At 30.0% G+C, this 19,009-nt stretch overlaps 1 protein-coding gene across 7 annotated transcripts in view; it reads left to right on the plus strand.

Moving 5' to 3' along the window:
- Positions 1 to 19,009, plus strand: part of LOC127730130 (thrombospondin type-1 domain-containing protein 7B-like) — a 203,386-nt gene that overhangs the window by 11,827 nt on the left and 172,550 nt on the right. For 6 of the 7 annotated variants that reach the window (XM_052238264.1, XM_052238270.1, XM_052238268.1 and 3 more), the window contains exon 2: positions 6,566 to 6,651. The gene's annotated coding sequence lies outside the window, so the exon portion shown is untranslated. Of the gene's footprint in view, positions 1 to 6,565; positions 6,652 to 13,691; positions 13,754 to 19,009 lie in introns of those variants that run through there. The other variant, XM_052238266.1, reaches the window with a different exon arrangement.

The raw sequence follows: 19,009 nt of genomic DNA on the forward strand, positions 1-19,009 counted from the left end.
ACATAAAGTGATGATTTCTGCTTAAAGTATAATTCAAACATCTGTTACCATTCAAACAGCATATGAACATCACATGATGATACAGGTGTTTGTTTTTGTTGTAACAGAACTTGTAATTTTTATCACATTTGTTTTGAAACATTTACAAATTGAAATCTTTATTATCCTAAAGAGTAAAAGTGTTTTTATTCAATTAGTTCTTTTAAAAAATTTCTTGTCATTTTAATCAGACAGGTATAGTTAAACTTTTACAGGATTGTAGCATCTTTTGTTAAGGATTTAGAGAAAGGTGTATAAGTAAGTAGTCCATGTAAGTAAAGGCAAACTCTGTATTACAGACTTAAGTCAAAAAATTATATTAGAAAAAATACAGAAGAAAACAACCCAAAACAAAACAAAACTAAACAACTAGACTTTTTTGAAAATATGAAGTTTCATGTGAAATGAACGAACATTTGTAGGAATAAAAACTAAAATTCAATATTTTTATAACTTTATGTAAACAAACTATTAAGAAAGACAGTTTTTAAATATAGATTTTAAATTATTTGAGGTCATGCTTGTTAAATAACTAAAAATGGACCATGTTTGCTGATTAAACAAATTGCGATTTAAATCAGTTAGCTTAATTTTATGTAAAGAAATGGATGAAATATGCTTGTATGTAAAATATCAATATTTTGTTTGGATTTAATTTCATTGAAATCTTATTTTTGAAAATAAAAGTTAACCATGCTTTTTAAGTCAACAGGATAATGTCCTAATACTGTGTTTTACCTGATAAGTCTCCTTGCTCCTTTTTATATTCCTTATGCCAATTAAAAGGTCAATAATTTCATAAGCGCTCCCAAGATAAGGAAAAATAAGAATTTAAACTTATTTCTATATAAAATATGTTGTACAATCTCAGTCTCTTTATAATTAACTTTCATAGTTTTCAATTGATTATTCAAAATTGACAAAATTCTATGCATTTTTCACAAAAACAAGAAGGACCTTTTCCATGATGACACAACAGCATTCATTGTGATGTCATTGATAAAAACTACTGATTTTTATATAAATGAAAGTTAGGCCAAAAAGGACCCTTTTAGCACCTTATACTTTCCAAGAACCCATTACTCTGTCTAATTGCTGAGATTACTTGTTTGCGAAAATACAACAAATTCTCTTGGTATATATTTTATGGGAATTGAAATGTGCATTGTTTTAAATGCTGTAATGAACAAGAGCACATTTGTCGTCACCTTTTGAAACAATTTCCAGGATTTTTTATGCTGAAGATACTTCTAAGTTAATGCTGATGTGAAAGTGTTGATTTATAACTAGTTCACCTGCTATAACACCATTAACATCATCAGATACCCATCATACCAATGTTAATGTGTTATAAATCTCTATTCAATATTAATGTGCTTTAATTTGTGTGTCTAATTTAGAATGGGAAATGCAAAAAAACTTTCAAATGTATTTTAGCGGAAAAATATTAATTTTAATCCAACTCACTTTTGCAAACGATTTAGTTTTACGACTTTAGTGAGTAGAAAAATAAAGCAAATATAAATCATCGTGAATATGTAAAACTGGGATCTTCCCTTATATATATGTATACATCAAGAAAATTAGAAAATTGCAAAAATGAATTGGTGGGAGATCGGCTTTAAAGGGCTTAACGTGAAATAAGAGTATCTTTGAAAACAAGTTGGTTGTTAAATGATGTTGATCATACCATATCTACTTATTTGTTTACTGAATTGTTTTCTGTGAACACTTTGCAGTTACTGTACAAAATTTGAAATTATTTCTTAAAATGCAAAAAAGCATTTTTACAGATTTTACTCCATATACAGCAACAGTAAAACTTCACATTAAAAAAAATATTACATTAGATATACTATTCCACAAGTCAATATACTGAACATTTGTAATTTCAGTCTGAAATTATTATGATATTTTTTTTAGCTTAAACATATAAAAACTTTTGTATTTCTAAAAAGATTGCATGAACTTTGTACAGTGCTGTCAGTTTTGCTTTACACTTCAAGGGCTATTGCATATTTATGCTGTAGAATATTCATTCCTTTCAGAAGCATTAAGTATGTAGTATAATCTTTTCTTTTCAATGATTTCAAAACAAGAATTTCAACATCTTACTCATATAACTCCCAGCTATTATATTTTCCCTTGGCCTGTCAATATATTTCTTACACTGAAGTATGTGGTTTTCAATAATTTAGTATGAATTAAATTATGGTTAAGCAAAATAACTTGTGGGTAATGATGTTTAAATCAGTTGTTAAAAAAGTTATATTTTAATGAGGTCAAAATCAACAACTGTAGGGGCCTTGGTGGCAGAGTGGTCTAAGTAGTTCAACTACTGTATCACTAGCCTGTCAACACTGAGGTTGTGAGTTATGAATGAGAAAGCCCTAATTTTCAGATATAAAAATGTTTAATGTAGGGTTACAATGATGATCATACAGTATTGACACTACAATTTGGTATGGATACTGTTACTGTTATTTTTTTGTTTTTAGCGTTGTCTAAGTTTGTCTAAGATTATTAGTTTGAAGATCTCTTTGGTATCTTTTGCCTCTCTTTCTGCAGATAGCATTTTATAAGATGATATTGTTATGATGAGATAAATATATAGTAATAGGACCCAAAATTTCCTTTTCTGATTACATATTGAATATTCCAATCTTTTTGCCAGTTGGGGAATATACAGAATTGTTGTCAAATATTGACTTGGATTTGATTACATGATCTGGTATAGAATTCCAGTAATATGGCTAATTTTCTCTATTGAGCTATGTTGTAACAGTTTAATTTGTAGTTGAAATTTCTATATTGACAAAGTCAATATTCTTTGAAGAACAAGACAAAGTTATTTTTAAAGAAAATGAACCCGCCTTCTACTTCTAATGACAAAGATACCTTGGAAAAAGTAAAGACACGAGATTACTCCTGAGAAAGTAACAATTATTAATGGTAAACATTGCCTTTTGAAACTAGTTATATCTAATTTTACTGATTTTCTAGTCTAATATTTACACACACGATATAGTAAACAATCCGTGCTAATGACAGTAGTAAAAGTAGACCGTCAGAATAATGATGTATATTAAACTAATTATCTGCCCTTTGATTGACCTTGTATGCAAATAATATTGTCACCCCATGGACAAACACAGATGTGACCATGGAATACTTTTATCTATGATAGAAGCGGAGATAGAAGTACAATGAAATGGGCAATTATTTGCCAAGATTATTGTTAGAATGTCAGACATTGAAACAGTTTATGCTTTGCCAAGTCATTTATAGTCAATATCTAATATTGTTCAGTATGGATTGCCATTTCTTAATACCATTTTGATAATATTCATTATACCTACTAGTGACAATTAACTTTTATTTAATAAGAATATAATTCATGTTATAATTATAATAATAATCATAATGACTATAAAGCAACTGCAAATTTTCTTGGATAATATAAAAATAAGAAGATGTGGTATAATTGCCAATGAGACAATTCTCCACCAGAGACCAAATGATATAGAAATTAACAGCTATAGGTCACCATATGGTCTTCAACAATGAGCAAAACCCATACCACATAGTCAGCTATAAAAGGTCCCGAAATGACAAATGTAAAACAATATAAACAAGAAAACTAACAGCCTGATTTATATACAAAATAATGATCAAAACAAACAAATATGATATACAGCAGCAAACTACAACCACTGAACTACAGGCTCCTGACTTAGGACAGGCATATACACAATGTGGGGTTAAACTGGTTTGAAGGTGCCAACCCTCCCCCTATCCTGGGACAGTGGTGTAACAGTACAACATAAGAACAAACTATAAAAATCAGTTGAAAAGGGCTTAACTCATGAGATCGATACAAAGTACAGTAATACTAAAATTAACTTATAATTTATAAAAATCAGTTGAAAAGGGCTTAACTCATGAGATCGATACAAAGTACAGTAATACTAAAATTAACTTATAATTTTTGAATGTTACAGAATCATGTGTGAGATGCCAATCCATGATATACATTTTTCATAGTCCACATATACCCATAAATTATACACCACATTTTGTGTCTGAAACAAGGCTGGCTATCTAAACCATTTATTGTAAACTGTTGTCTTTGTTTGTAAGTCTATCAAATAGGCCTCATGACAGAATTGCCAAAACAATCTACAGTCAACTTTTGCCTGACACAATTCTCATGTTGATCAAATGTAATTATACTATTATATTATTAGCTTAGTTATTATATCATTTGATAATATAGAATTATGGCATTTTTGTTTTTGATACTAACTGTAATCTCAAGTGAGCCTCCTAGAACAAGCTGATCAAGTCTGTAGCAAAAAATGAAATGCCATAATTTTCTTTTAATTAGCAATATGTTTCTTTTGTTATAGATTAAGAAATTACATTAAGTGTTTAAAAAACTCTTTTGTGTGTACAAGTTGTTGCTATAGTTATTCGGTTGTATGAATGACATTGCCTGCATTTCATTGACAAATTGATGCAGATTGTTATGAAAAATGTAACGTTGCTGCATTGTTATTGACGTCATTGCCTTATATATTCTTAATATTACATCCTGTCTGTGATCTCAAAAAACATCAGGCAGTCCCATCAAAGGGAAAAAGTACAAATTGCCAATAATTCAGGTTATAAAGTAGGATTATTAGAATTAGCTATTCATTCAAAGATTTTTACATTCAATGAACATATAAAATAGGTTTTAATTAATCCTGATTATATGTACTTTTATAGGAACTTTCTTACTACAAAAGTTGAGGGAAGTCAACTTTTCCATTTATAGTAAAATTATTTTATTATTTATTACTTTCCCATGTTTGAAGGAAGTTAAATTAAGTCCATTTTATATTCTCAGCTTCCAAAAAAAGTTTAGTTTTTGATTAAACCTGTGACTCTAGAGAACATGTAGTTCATAATAAATTACAGATTTTAACAGATGAAGTGTATAAAAAAACAATAAATTCTTTAGAATTTACATTAAGACTACATCTCTGAAATGGATGTGCATATCAACCTTTTAATTCTACTGAAATATAATGGAATTTAATTGAATTTTAACATCTTTGATATCAGATAAAGTGTGTTTATTTCTGAATGTGTTTATTTATGGGTGAAATTCATCACACTTTCTTGTTTGTTAATATCCGTAGGGTTGTAGAAATAGACAGTTTGGGTTACATCATAAGAGGTATGTAACCCTGCCCCATGACAATGTTCGGAAGAGTTCAATATTTGGATTTCATTTAAGATTGTTTTGTGTGAATCATTTAAATTTGATATACAATATCGGAATATAAATTCAATTTGTTTCTTGTTAAAATCATTATCTTGTATAAAGTTTCCAATAACATAATATGAAATAACTACAGTACCTTTAAGACTCCCACTATAATGCAATTATTTTTGTGTTATGAAAGAGATCAGATTTAGGATTTTGCAAAATAATCATTACTATTAGTAAGTTTTATAATGTTGGTCTCTTGATGCCCATATTTAGAATCTTTCTTAAATGCGACCATTCTCAGGTTTGTAGTCACGAATTTCACAATATGTTATTTATTTGTTTACATGTATATTTTTTCATATGACATGATTGAATTAAAAATCTTCTTTTCTTTATCATTGTTTTATATTACTGAGTTCAACATGTTTGTTAGCTATGTATATAAAAAAGATATGGAGATGTAATATGATTTCCAATGAGACATTACTCTCTACCAGAGACCAAATGAAGTAAAAGTTGGCAACTTATAGGTCACTGCCTTCAACAATGAGCAAACAGTCATACCGCATAGCAAGCTATAAAATGTCCTGAAATGACAAATATCTGAGTAAGAATGTATGAGCTGATGGATGAATGTGAAGTTTAATGCAAAAAGCAAAAATGATACAAGCAATCACCACGAAGGACAAGAAAATGTATCTTGAAATATTTGAAAATGAATTGATAGACTGTAATTTTCTACAATTCAACAAGACCAAAAAAGTCATAATAAACTTTTTTTATTCTATTCTTAGACTGCAGTCTGCAATTGATTTCTTGAGGATTAATTCACAAAGTTTTGTTGTTGCTAGTAATTGAGGAGTTTGAACAGTTGTTATTTATGTAAAAAATTCATCTGGGTACTCAAAATAATGTATTACTGGTAATGATAGATTTTTATAATTGTTTTTTTAAAAAGGAAAAACAGCTTTTAATTACATTGATAAAATACTCTCATTTGAAATTGACATGTTTCATTAGTGTTAAGGGAAAAGACATCTACAAAGTATAAAAATCCATAAAAGAACATTTGACCTAACAAAAGTACAAATGTCTTATAAATGGAACAAGGTTCCTGAAATCTTGCACACTGAAATGTACATCTTATTATGAAAATAGAAACACTATGATGTCATGAGCATGTGAAAAGCATGCTGATGTCACTGAATAAAAAGTCTGTTAAAATGTGTCCATCCAATAAAATTTCTTTATTGTTCTGATTGACAGGTGCCATAGGATAAACTGACTGAAATAAAGCATACATTTCAGAACATCAGAAAACAGCCAAGGAACCATAAACAAATTGAAGATTTGTAAGTACAACTGTATTAATATTGAATCAAACAAAGTTTGTAATACAGGAAATTCATGAGGAAGATGAAGGAAAAATATTATACAGTATATTAATTTTCTCCTGTATTACATACCTAAAAAACTTGCTAAACTGTGCATACTTTACTGGTATAGATATGAAGTTTTGGACTCTCTTACTTCAGTGAAGTTATTGTAGATTTTTTTATCAAAACACACTAGTTTTGGAAGGTGTAACAGTAGCAACAACATACAGTCTTCAACTATAGACAAGTGTCTATACAATCTATTTGGCTCTAATTTGCCCTTCGTCTTCAAAAGTTTTGAATAAATATTACAGACCAGGAAATATCTGCTATCAGCACAGTAATTTTCCAAATAACCAAAAACATGTAAGATATGACACAAGACAAGCACAAGTTTGCTGACTTGAGACAGGTGCATAAACATGTTGCAGATTGAAATTCTTAGATTTAATATGAAAAAAATCGTTTAATATCATTTATTGTAATGAATGATATTTTCATGGATACTTTCCAATCTCTTCTTGTGAATATCATAAGCAGTCAAAAAATGTAAAAATTCATGTACTCTATAAATTTAAGGGTGTATTAGCAATTGATCAGCCTGCCAAAACAGATTCTTTATAATTGCATGCTTCATGGTGTGTACAAAGACTTTGCACTACATGGTAGTAATTTCCTTGAATGTATTTTTGTCTCCTCTGTGACAAAAGTCGCGGAAAGCAAGACATAGTGATTGCTTTTTCGGCTGCGACTGCGGCGATGGATCATTGATATTTAATATAATCAAAGTACTGAAGTACTGAACATCGGATGATCACAAGTTCTTGAGGATGGTCAAAAGCACTTGTCTCAGAAAAAAACAACATATCTCTTTACCTGAAACTGAGGTTAATGTACAGAGATACATAGACAAGTTCGTGCGTGGATGATGAATAAATGACAGGAAATTCAACTTCACCGTAATAACTATTATATTGTAGTGATAATAACAAATCAGTATACACTGATTTGTTGTTATATATTATATTAAAATAACAGTTACATATATATATGATTTGCATCCATTTGTATATCATTCTATTCTACTATTCTAATGATAGTGCAATGCAAGTGCATGGTGGACACTTTTCTGTAAAAATTTCGATTTTTCTAAGATTGGATACGAGTAGGCATTCATATTTTCCTGCAAAAACAATTACAGAGTTACTGGTCCTTGCCGGTATTGTTGCAAAACGTTCTTTGAGATATTCTTCGGCATGCTTTAACACAATTTTTCGGTACGTGTGCATTTGATATTATCAATGATTTTTTACTTATGTATATATATCTAACTACAAAACATTTTCATATTATTAATTTATGTTGTAAACAAAAATATTTTTATCAGTATTCATTGAAGAGATGTATTTATATCAAACGATAAGGAATGTTATTTTGCACTCGTTTATGTGCGCATATTTATCATGTTTATAGATTGGTTACAAACCCAAAACTAATTTACATTATGGAAATCTAGGCGATAGCAACACATCGGAATGACCTCAAGGTCATCGCGATGTAAAAATGCATTACTATCAGTACATAACAGTTTGACAACTATTTTGAGGCCCTGGCCCCTAGGACATGGTCTACTGACTTTGAATAAATAAGCAATTTTCAATGTTAAGTTTTCTGCTTAAGTCATTTTGATAAAAACTACTTGTGACGACTATTTTGAGGCCCTGCCCCCTTGGTCATGGTCCAGCAACTTTGAATTAACTAGCAATTTTCAATGTTAAGTTTCTGCTTAAGTTAGTTTGATAGGAACTACTTGTGATAGATCATTGATATTTAATATGAAGTTACATTACTATCAGTACATAACAGTTTGACAACTATTTTGAGGCCCTGGCCCCTAGGACATGGTCTAGTGACTTTGAATTAATAAGCAATTTTCAATGTTAAGTTTTCTGCTTAAGTCAGTTTGATAAGAACTACTTGTGACAGATCAATGATATTTTGTAGAAAGTTGCATTACTATCAGTACATCTCAGTTTGTTGACCATTTCTAGGCCCTGCCCTCAAGATCATGGTCAACAGTTTATTTGTTATACCAAAGGCAACAAAGACCAAATAGTGTAGAAGTAAGCAACTAAAGGTCACCTTACAGGCTTTAACAATGAGCAAAACCCATACTGCACAGCAAGTTACAAAAGCCCTGAAAATGACAAGTGTTAAATAATTCAAATAAGAAAACTTAGGCCCTGATTTATGTACAAAACAAGACAAATGTGATTTACAGCAACAAACAACCACCACTGAATTACAGGCTCCTGGGTTGGGAAAGGCACTTACAGAATGTGGCAGGTTGAACATGTTTGCGAGGGCCCAAACCTCCCCTTAACCTGGATAATAATCCAAGACAGTTCAAAAATTTTAAGAGAACCTTGTTGTGTCTGGATCTTAAATGTGGTTGGAATTTTATAATTTTGATATTGTGATTTTGTTTATCTTAATGTTGGTAAATTAGACTTTTGAATTTCTTAGGTTTTCGGAAGTGGTACAGATGTTCCTGTGTTCTTCTAAAAAATTGTGTTTTATTATTTCAGTAATATAGCTGCAGTATTCAGCAGTAATGCTAGAACACAAGATCTTGAAATAAAGTGTTAATTCAGTGGGTGTCATTTGTTGCTGTATATCATATTTTTTTCTTCATTTATTGTTTTGTACATAAATCAGGCCATTGGATTTCTTGTTTGAAATGTTATGCTCACTATTGAAGGCCGTACAATGATCTATAGTTGCTAATTTCTTCCTCATTTTGTCTCTGTTGGAAAGTTGTCTCATTGGGAATCTTACCACAATTTCTTATTTTTTATATTCTACTGATATTACCATAACACATTTCTTGCAATATTGCTTAAACCTCATTTGCATCAAGTTGTGATCATATTGCTGGAATGTTGAGGTTATATCACACGAATAAAGACATAAGATGTAAAAAGAAAGCAAGTTTTCAAAATGAAAATGACAATCTTGTTACAAATATGTAGGCTACAAATTTACATAATTCAGTTTACCATATGCTAGAGTATAACTGACAATATCATTGAATGCAGAAATATTTTTATCATTGCATTTAATATTCTGCAAAAAATATGCTACAATAGGACCAAATTCCTGGTTTTAATGATGATACAATGGCATTTTATAACTTTGGTCACATTAGAATTCTAACATTAAACGGCTATGACAAAGCTTATGTCAAGAAATATGTTTTATAAAATAGATATTAAATATTTATATAATTTACAAAGAGGAGTTAAGATGGGATTCAGATACAAAACTGATCCTCCCACATTGTGTCTATCTTTTTGAAGTATTGGTAGATTTACAGACTGTGCAATCTATCTTCTATTTACATAAAAATATACTTCTGATCTGTTTACCTGCGATTGAAATTTAATTGCAGAAATGTAAATGAAACCCAACATCAAAAAAATGTAAAGAAACAGATATGTGGTATAGATAAATACAAAAAGGACTTGATAGTAGTTTAATTGGGCATAAAAGGTTGTATAAGATTCAGTTTCAATTGAAATCACTTAAACTATTGAAGTCAAATATATAGTATGTTACCTGTTACCTGTACATTTAGGTTGTTCTTATGTTATTTTTTTCAAGCTGTAAAATGAAGGGGGTTGAATATGATGACTGTGTTGTGCACCTGTCTGTTTCAGTTTATCTCTTCCAATTGTTAGCAATTTTGTTGATTTCTTTTAAACTTGCAGAGAATATTCTTTGCACAATAGGATAGTGCACTCATATTTGATTTATTATTAAAAGGAAGAAAGGTTCCTACAGCAATGCATTTAGTTTGATAGGACGACATTTCTATATATATCAGACTGCAAAATTACTTTTCCTAAATTTTCTAATGTTCTCCCCAAAAATTTCAAGTAACATGGAAAAGTGGCAAATTTTCAGAGAATTCAAATACTTGCAAAATAAACAAATGTATAACTGTGTTGTGTTTTTATAGTAAAAGATAGTAATTAAAAAGCAGAAATATTATTTGAGGTTATTTGAAAAAAAAATCCAATTTAAAAAAACATGCTGTGTATCACTGTTCCCTTTCTTAACAGAATATGCTTTAAAAAGCACTTATTTTTGGGGCCCTTTATAGCTTGCTGTTCGGTGTGAGCCAAGGCTCAGTGTTGAAGACCATACTTTGACCTATAATGGTTTACTTTTATAAATTTTGACTTGGATGGAGAGTTGTCTCATTGGCACTCATACCACATCTTCTTATATCTATATACATATATTTGATATTTATTTTAGTTTCATGTACCGAAGGTTCAAATTCATTTTTTTATTAAAATTTACAATGAAATTAATGTCACTTTTATTTAAATCATTAATGTCTATTGGTGTAAACTATATGTCAGAACTTTCAATTATGAGATATTATATTCATCACTTGCATGAAATAAACCCACTCAGGAGATATATGGGTCTATCATTATTGTCAGATTTCTATTAAGCATATGTGAGAACTTATTAGTTTTTATTTGCTTTCTCTCAAACATAAAGTGATTTGGGATATTGTCAAATAATAATGGATTAAGAAATTTGAACTTAAAGGAATGCTTTGTTGATAGGATTTAAATATATTTTCATATTTAGTTTATAGATGTTTTTAAAGCCATGTTTTATAAGAATGTAAGTTAATTGCTTTAAACATGTAAGGTCTGTAAAATCTACATGAAACAGTGCTACATTTTTAGTACAGTTGTAGAAATTGACATTGAATTAAAAACAAATTGGTTTCAAAACTGGACTTGGGCTCTGTAGCAGCTTGTTTTTTTTAGGGAAGTTTGACATTTCTATACCATATAAAAGATATATACTGACCATCAAAAGAAACCCAACATCTATTTTTGTGAATTTATTTTGTATCACGGAAAATTTCATTAAAAATAACTATGAATAGAAGAGTAGAGCATTCCATTGGTTACATATCCAGTTGACTTTTCCATGCCAAAAGTCGACATCTGTGTGCATGCATAAGGACTGAACCAAGTTGCCTTGCATGAAATCCGACAAGTAACAATCTCTGGTGGACACTTTCTCTCACTAATTCTTGGTGCATGTCTAGCAATTGCCACCAATGTAGCACAGAGGTTACATAAATAACTTAAAAATATTGAAGTCTTGAAGTGCTGTAGTTAATACTAGTGGTTTTCAAGCAAATTCTCTGAAGGCAAGAAATGGCGCTTGCATGATGCTGCATTGCGACTATGCTTACAAACATATTGCAGGTAGCACACCGAAGGCTCTTTTTCTTTGTTCACAGTCAAATGCAAGATCTGTTTGCATGCATAAGGAATGTGACTAAGAATTGGTCGCATTGTATGAAGTCAAACACATGCTAATCTCTAGTGGATAGTTCCTCTCACTAATTATTGGTGCGTGTCGACCACGGTTATGTCTAGCTGTTTACACAACTGTGACACAGTGGTCACGTAAATAATGTAAACATATTAAACATGTTAAAGGTGCATTCAACAGGTAAATTTATGGTTGCATTATGATAAAAAAAGAGAAGTATTTGACAGTCACAAACATTACATTAATTTAGTGTTGTGTTTGTTTTGATGGTCAGTATATATGTTATTGAGTCTAAATTGCAAAGTTATGATCAAGAATAGCAGATTTGATACATGCCTGAAAAGTTTTTTTTATGGTATAAAAATAGGGAGGATGAATATCACTATGACAGCAACCAAACAGCAGTATAAAAGGATAAACATATCTGGAGGTCACCATACTTTTTGCAATGACAGACAGGTGTTCATCACAAATATCAAATTCTGAAAGACCCCAAGTGTAGAGAATATTTTACTAAATTTTTTTGTGATTCAAAGGAGAAAAAAATCTCTGAGGTGGGTCCCCCTTTCAATTGATGGATTGATTATGAATGGATATTCAGTATTTCTATCCTCTGTTTCAATGACGATGGTATGATGATATATAGGTATAATTTGCCAAAAACGGCAGATGTTTATTGGCAACCAGTAAAGTACTGGAAATAGAGACATCTTGCTGGCTGTTTGCTGATTTTTATAACTAATTTGTCGTTAACAGCTTTTCGAGATGCCTAGAAAGAGCAATATAGGGGTATTCATCAATGAAATTTATATCTAGTTGTAACTCAATTTTCTTCTTTTGAAAGGATAAAAAGTAGTATTTATAAGTAGAAGGTTAAACTTAATTTTTACCTAATTTAATGCATTTATTTATCACTTTTATCCTGATATTTATGATTGTTTGATGAAAGAAGAGAAGTAATTTTTGCTGAAAGTTGATTTTTTGTTGTTCCAAGGGCAGTGATAAAACTGTAAATGATAAGTTGTAATGAAAAAATTGCAATAGTACTGATCAATTGCTTACAAATATCTGTCGTTTAGCTCAACTGGCCATTTTAAAACTTTATCACTTGAACTTCAATAACTTGGAACATCACATATCTTCTAACATTTATTTTAGTCTTTGAAAATTAGATTGAAAAATGTGGTATCCTCCATAAGAAAATCACTATAACTATGAGTTTTATATAAGATTTCTCTAACCCTCTTTCATTCTAACTGCTTGGGTAGTTTCATTGTAGCATGGTAGTCTTAAGTTTGGGAGGTTGTGAGTTTGATCCCTGGGCTATCAAGTCAAAGACTTGAAAATTGGAAGTCTGCTAGGAGTCAGAATACTGTGTCCAGTCTAGGCTGTGAACTTGTGAAATTAAGCATGCTAAAATTTAAAGGCTCAGCTTGTTAGTCTAATCACTCCATTCCTCTTTTATCACATATTGAGCCATTTTTCTATACAAATAAAAACTTATACGATATTCATATTATATACGAATATCATACCCTGGTATCCTGCTTCTACTTTTAGGGATCGATAGCATTGGTTACATCACAGTGCATTTAGTAGTCCTTTTCATGGTCTGGGCTAAAGCAATGAAAATCAAAAGGAACAAAGAACCAATGAACCAATGAAAATTAAAAGGAACAATTAGGGCTTTGAATAGATCTAAAAGGTAAAATATGTATATCATCATAAATAGACAAGTTCAGAAAAGATGTTGAAGAACGGGAACATTATTATTAAGTATGTCTCTTATTGATCAAACCAATTCAAGGCATCAATTGTGAGAATACTGAATTTCTGAATTTTTAAGATTCTAATGTTTGATGCATTGGAACTTGTGTTATTCATGGCAAAAAGAGTGCAAAAATGGGTCAAACTCAATTTTCTTTCATGTCAACTAGAAGTTTATCATATTACCAAGCAACATACTAACTTATCAGTCAGATAATTAGAAATAGGATTTTTTTTTTAGAGAAAGTTATATTATTACCACATGGAACCAAGTCATAAGTATGTACAAATATCACACACAAAGCCAAAGCAATGCTATGCAAACATTTAAAGTTAGTAAATGGATGGTGTTCTATTTACTTTACATGTGTGCTTTTAAGAAAATGATTTTCTGTCAATAATTAGTATTCTCAACCCTTACAAAAGGAACCATTGTAGAGAACTTTAATTCCAATTAGAAAAACAAATACAGAAGAGTTATGTGAAATTTAAATGGATTTTTATTGTAATCAGACTTTGAAAAAGAATGAGTATTTTTGAAGTTATCAAGTATTATAATTAATTGTAGATTTTTGGATTAATCTAAGTGCTTATTTATTTTTTAACAAAATTGGATTAATATTATACATCCAACAGCTGTAAGTTAAGAAACAATTAGATTTAGATTTTCTTTACAACAAATTGTCTGTTTAAAGAAATGGAGAGTCTTGCAACATAAAAAAAAACAAAGCTTTTCAGACAAATTAATAATCTAATAATGATTAGAACAATGCTTATAACCTACATATTTCATGTTTTGTGTGGGCAACATCAAGGTACAAAATTGATATTGCAATAAAGTGACTGTTGCATGTAAATTTTGGTATATTTTCAAAACTTGGTTTTTGAGATATTTTCTCTGGTACATTTGTACAAATGTATATCACTTTGGTTCCAGATTATAATGCAAAGCACCAAGAAGTATTGAGCAATAGCTTTTAAAAAAGCATCTATCAATTTCTATGATTTTACATACTTTTTCTTAACCTCAGGGACTCTGGTAACATGATAATATAGAAATAAGGAGATGTGTATGATTGCCAATGAGACAATAATCCATCAGAGACCACAACATACAGCCTTCAACAATAAACAAAATCCTAACCATATAGTAAACTATAACAGGCTCTACCCAGCATGACAAGATGTGAAACTAAAGAGAAAACCAACTGACTGATTTATTCTTAAACAATATAGGAAAAACAAATATGACACACAGCACACTGAATAATAGGTTCCTGACTTGTGACAGACACATAAAGAACCAGTGTTGCTTACTGACTATTAGTTTGTTTAAACAGAGGGGGCTACACTTAACACTTAGACCTTATCACTTTTGGATTAATGAGAATTATTTGAACTTTTGTTGTTGTCTGCCCTGTATATATATAAAAAAATATGCTCTCTTTATTCCTTTGACTAAATTGTTTTATATGTAGAAAGATATACTTCACCTTGCATTGCTGTTAAAAGAAACTTTTTTATGCATAAGCAAAAGATCTGTTTTAAGTTTACAACAAAATTCTAACCTCAACTGAGATAATAAATATTTAATGCCTCCTTAAAGATATATAAGTGTTTTTTTCAAGCTGTGTTTAGAATTGTTCTATTAAAAATAAATTAATCTTAATAGGCCTTATACATTAAAATATTCATATGATAAGGTATTTATTTATAGACACTTTAATAAATTATTCAACTTTTTTCCCTGTAGAATTGTTTTATACTGACGCTTTGATTGTAAAATGATAGATATATGATGCAGCCATGTTATCATAGATGGGATTTATTCTTTATTAACTCTTACATTGTCATATAAACCAAATAGAGAATGGGAATGTCCAGTTACATAGCCTTAACTCTGTAAATCAGTAATTAAGTAGCTATGTTTCTTTTAAAACGGCAGTTCCAGAGTCATTATGTAATCAAAAGGACATTAAAAATTTATACTGTGGAAAGCTTGGTGTAAGTTGTTTATTGATGGCAATTCAACTCTCTAATTTGAAAAGTGATCTCAGTTATGACATTTATATTTGTGCGGTACATTTAATTTTCCAAATTGACAAAAGAATTGTGGAAATTTTAGATTTTGAAACCCGTGTGTAGTCTCTTGTAGATATCGTGCTAAGTTTCAATTTAAGCTGTAAATCCTCTTAGATATCTCATTAGATTTTTTTAACCAATTGCCACCCCAGATAGGATCAGTTTATACATAATTATACAATAATTCCTAATTTCATTTGGTGTAGGTCTATTTCATGTATTGATTAACAAGAACTTTAATGTGAAAATTCCTATTAAAGGAATAAAGAAAGGTTACATATATTTTTTTGATAGTTGATAAAAAAATCTTTATAAAAGATAGTGTAGCTAACTGATGTAATGGGTACTTTTGTTACTCTGAAATTTTATCATTCCTGAATTCTAAAAGAATGGATTTGAATATAGTAAACCATATTGAATGAACCTTTCACTTACCATATTTTATTATTTGTTATTGAGGAAGTACTAAAGCACTGCTTAAATTGTTGACATTTTGATATTGGAGGCAAACGAGAAAAGTACATGCATACAAAAATACCATACAACATTGAAAGTACGGTAAGGTAGAGTTTTAACTTCATGATAATTGAACCTTAAACATGACTGCATTTTCCATTTAAGAGAAGTTTGAAATGTAAAATGTTGTCAATTTAAATTCTCTTGATTTACATCATTCTATCAAATGGAAATGTTTTCACTAACAGGAAGAAAAATCTTTGATCCCTTTGAACAATTTCATTAGACTAAAGAGAAAAAGTTCTTGCTTGGAAAAGCTCTTGAAATAAATTGCAGAATATCTTAAAAGCAAGAATTACATCAAATGGTGAGGGGGTAAATCCATTTCCCTAAACTCTTAATCAGCATCATGGTAGACAATTATAATACTTCATAATCCTGTTTTGATAAAGTGTGTTTTGTGAACAGGAAGCTGTCTCTAAGTGGAGCACAAGGAATTCATCTTTCATCTAAATATTTGACAAGACTAACAAACAGGCAGACTTGTGTGTAATAATCTGTGTCTTAGATGTTTACTGCTGCAATGAGGTGTAGCAATTATGTTTTGGCTTTTTTGTATGTTTTGTATGGAATTAACAATCATGATAAAATGGAGGCATGGGCTGAGTTTTCAAAAGGAAGTTGAAGTTGAACCTATCACATGTAAATATGCTGTTCCAAGTCAAAAAGTTGTTTTTGTAAGTTATATTGTAAGTGTTATCATCCTTTAATGATTTGATGCTGATGGTTAGCTGTCTTTAATAAGTCACAACTTGACTCAATTTAGAGCTTACCATATTCCTACAAAAATCTATCTGTTGTTAAAGGTGTTTCTCTCTCATTGACACCTACATCTCCTTTTACTCATAATTTGAAGGTCAAGTTCTTAAACAGAAAATGCAAAAATGATGATGTTTATTAAGAAAGATTGTCTTTTTAATGCTTAGTTCATGATATATGCCAGATTAGATAGGTAACAGTCTGTATGATATGTAAATTTTCTTTTATGGAAATTAGATGTAAATTTTCAGTATGGCATCTGGTGCCTCATGCTGAGTCAGAAAGATACAATATTTTAAATTTTTTATTTTTTTTTATTGAATATTGGGATTTATACCTGTAATCAAAATCTGTAGAAACGTTTTTAAACAGTTAAGTAAGTGTTTTTTTTAAGCTTTTAGCTCATCTGTCACAAAGGACCAATGTAAGCAATGCTGTCACCTGTTATCTGTTTTATATGTTACCCAAGTGAATGCAATGTCATCTCTTATCATTTGTTTAATATCATCCATCTTCCTGCTTAAAAAAAAACCCAATTCAACTCTTGTTAATTGATTTGAATTAAATTTTATTTGTATTTTCATGTTAAATTTTGCTGTTACTCAAAAAAGAACAGAAAAGGCGGAGCAATATTGTCTTTTGTGACCTTTGTTCGGCATCAAAGACAAGTAAATAATGCAAGATTCTTTTGCAAAAGTATTGTATGAGTATTTTATGATTATTATTTTTATGCTCCCACAGTCACTAGAGGGGGCATTAAGTGTTACCCTTGTCTGTCTGTATGTTCGTCTGTACGCCCAAAATTGGTTTCAGTTCTTTAACTTTAGTTTGACTCAACCAAATGTTATGAAACTTGTACACAATGCTTATTACCACATAACACTCATCAAGTTCGAATTTGGGTGGCGTCACTTTTACCGTTCTCGAGTTATGTCCCTTTTCAGCGTTATATGCAAGCGTGGGCATCACCTGTGTTCCATGGACACATTCCCCACTTTTTTGTAATACCTTGACATTTTTTTGACATGTTTTTCATTTTCAAATTAAGTCAATTTTTTACTTATGTCTCCTGATAACAATCTGTTTTTGTAATTTTGTACCGGAATATATATTTTGTTATCAATCATAATTTATCCATTTAGGTATTATACAATGATTATTTCGCTAGAAGGGATGTAATGTTTTTAATAGTGGTACACATTTCATGATATATTTCTGAATTTACAAAATATTCCAAACATTGAATAAAAAAAGGTAGTTTTAATGCTAAAGGTCCAAAAGATGACACTTCTTTCTTGACCCAAGGAATGATTTTTTCCCTTTAAAGACAACAGTAATAAACCTCTATTAACTCTAATGATAAAAAAATTTATTAGATAGATATTGAAATATTCTTGCAACAAAATTCTATGCAGCAAATGTTTTATCCTTTTCTTTCCCATTTGTTATTCCATCTTTTAAATTTATGTTGTCTGAACTGGTTTTTTTTTTTTGCAATTGTTGCAATGTGCCTGCAGATATTGACTTGAGTTTTTGTTATATGGTTGTAAAATGATCAGTGGATTTTGCATCTGTCCATTGACATGTATGAACCTTAGGACAATATCATTTTATTTCAGTCACATCCATAAAAAGATTAGTGCAGGTTGGTTGGCAATTTTTTTCTGTCATGTTTTAATTTTCTTTTCATTGAATATATGATTGTAACATAATCTCTGGAAAGTAAAATTATAAATTTAATTACTTGACATTTCTGCAATATACTGTTAAATTTTGCATGTCTTCTTGTTCAGTTAACTTCCACTTTTTTGCTTACATATGATACTTTTACAACAAG

This window comes from Mytilus californianus, unplaced genomic scaffold, assembly GCF_021869535.1.
Source record: "Mytilus californianus isolate M0D057914Y unplaced genomic scaffold, xbMytCali1.0.p SCAF_2, whole genome shotgun sequence".
Classification (NCBI taxonomy): domain Eukaryota; kingdom Metazoa; phylum Mollusca; class Bivalvia; order Mytilida; family Mytilidae; genus Mytilus; species Mytilus californianus.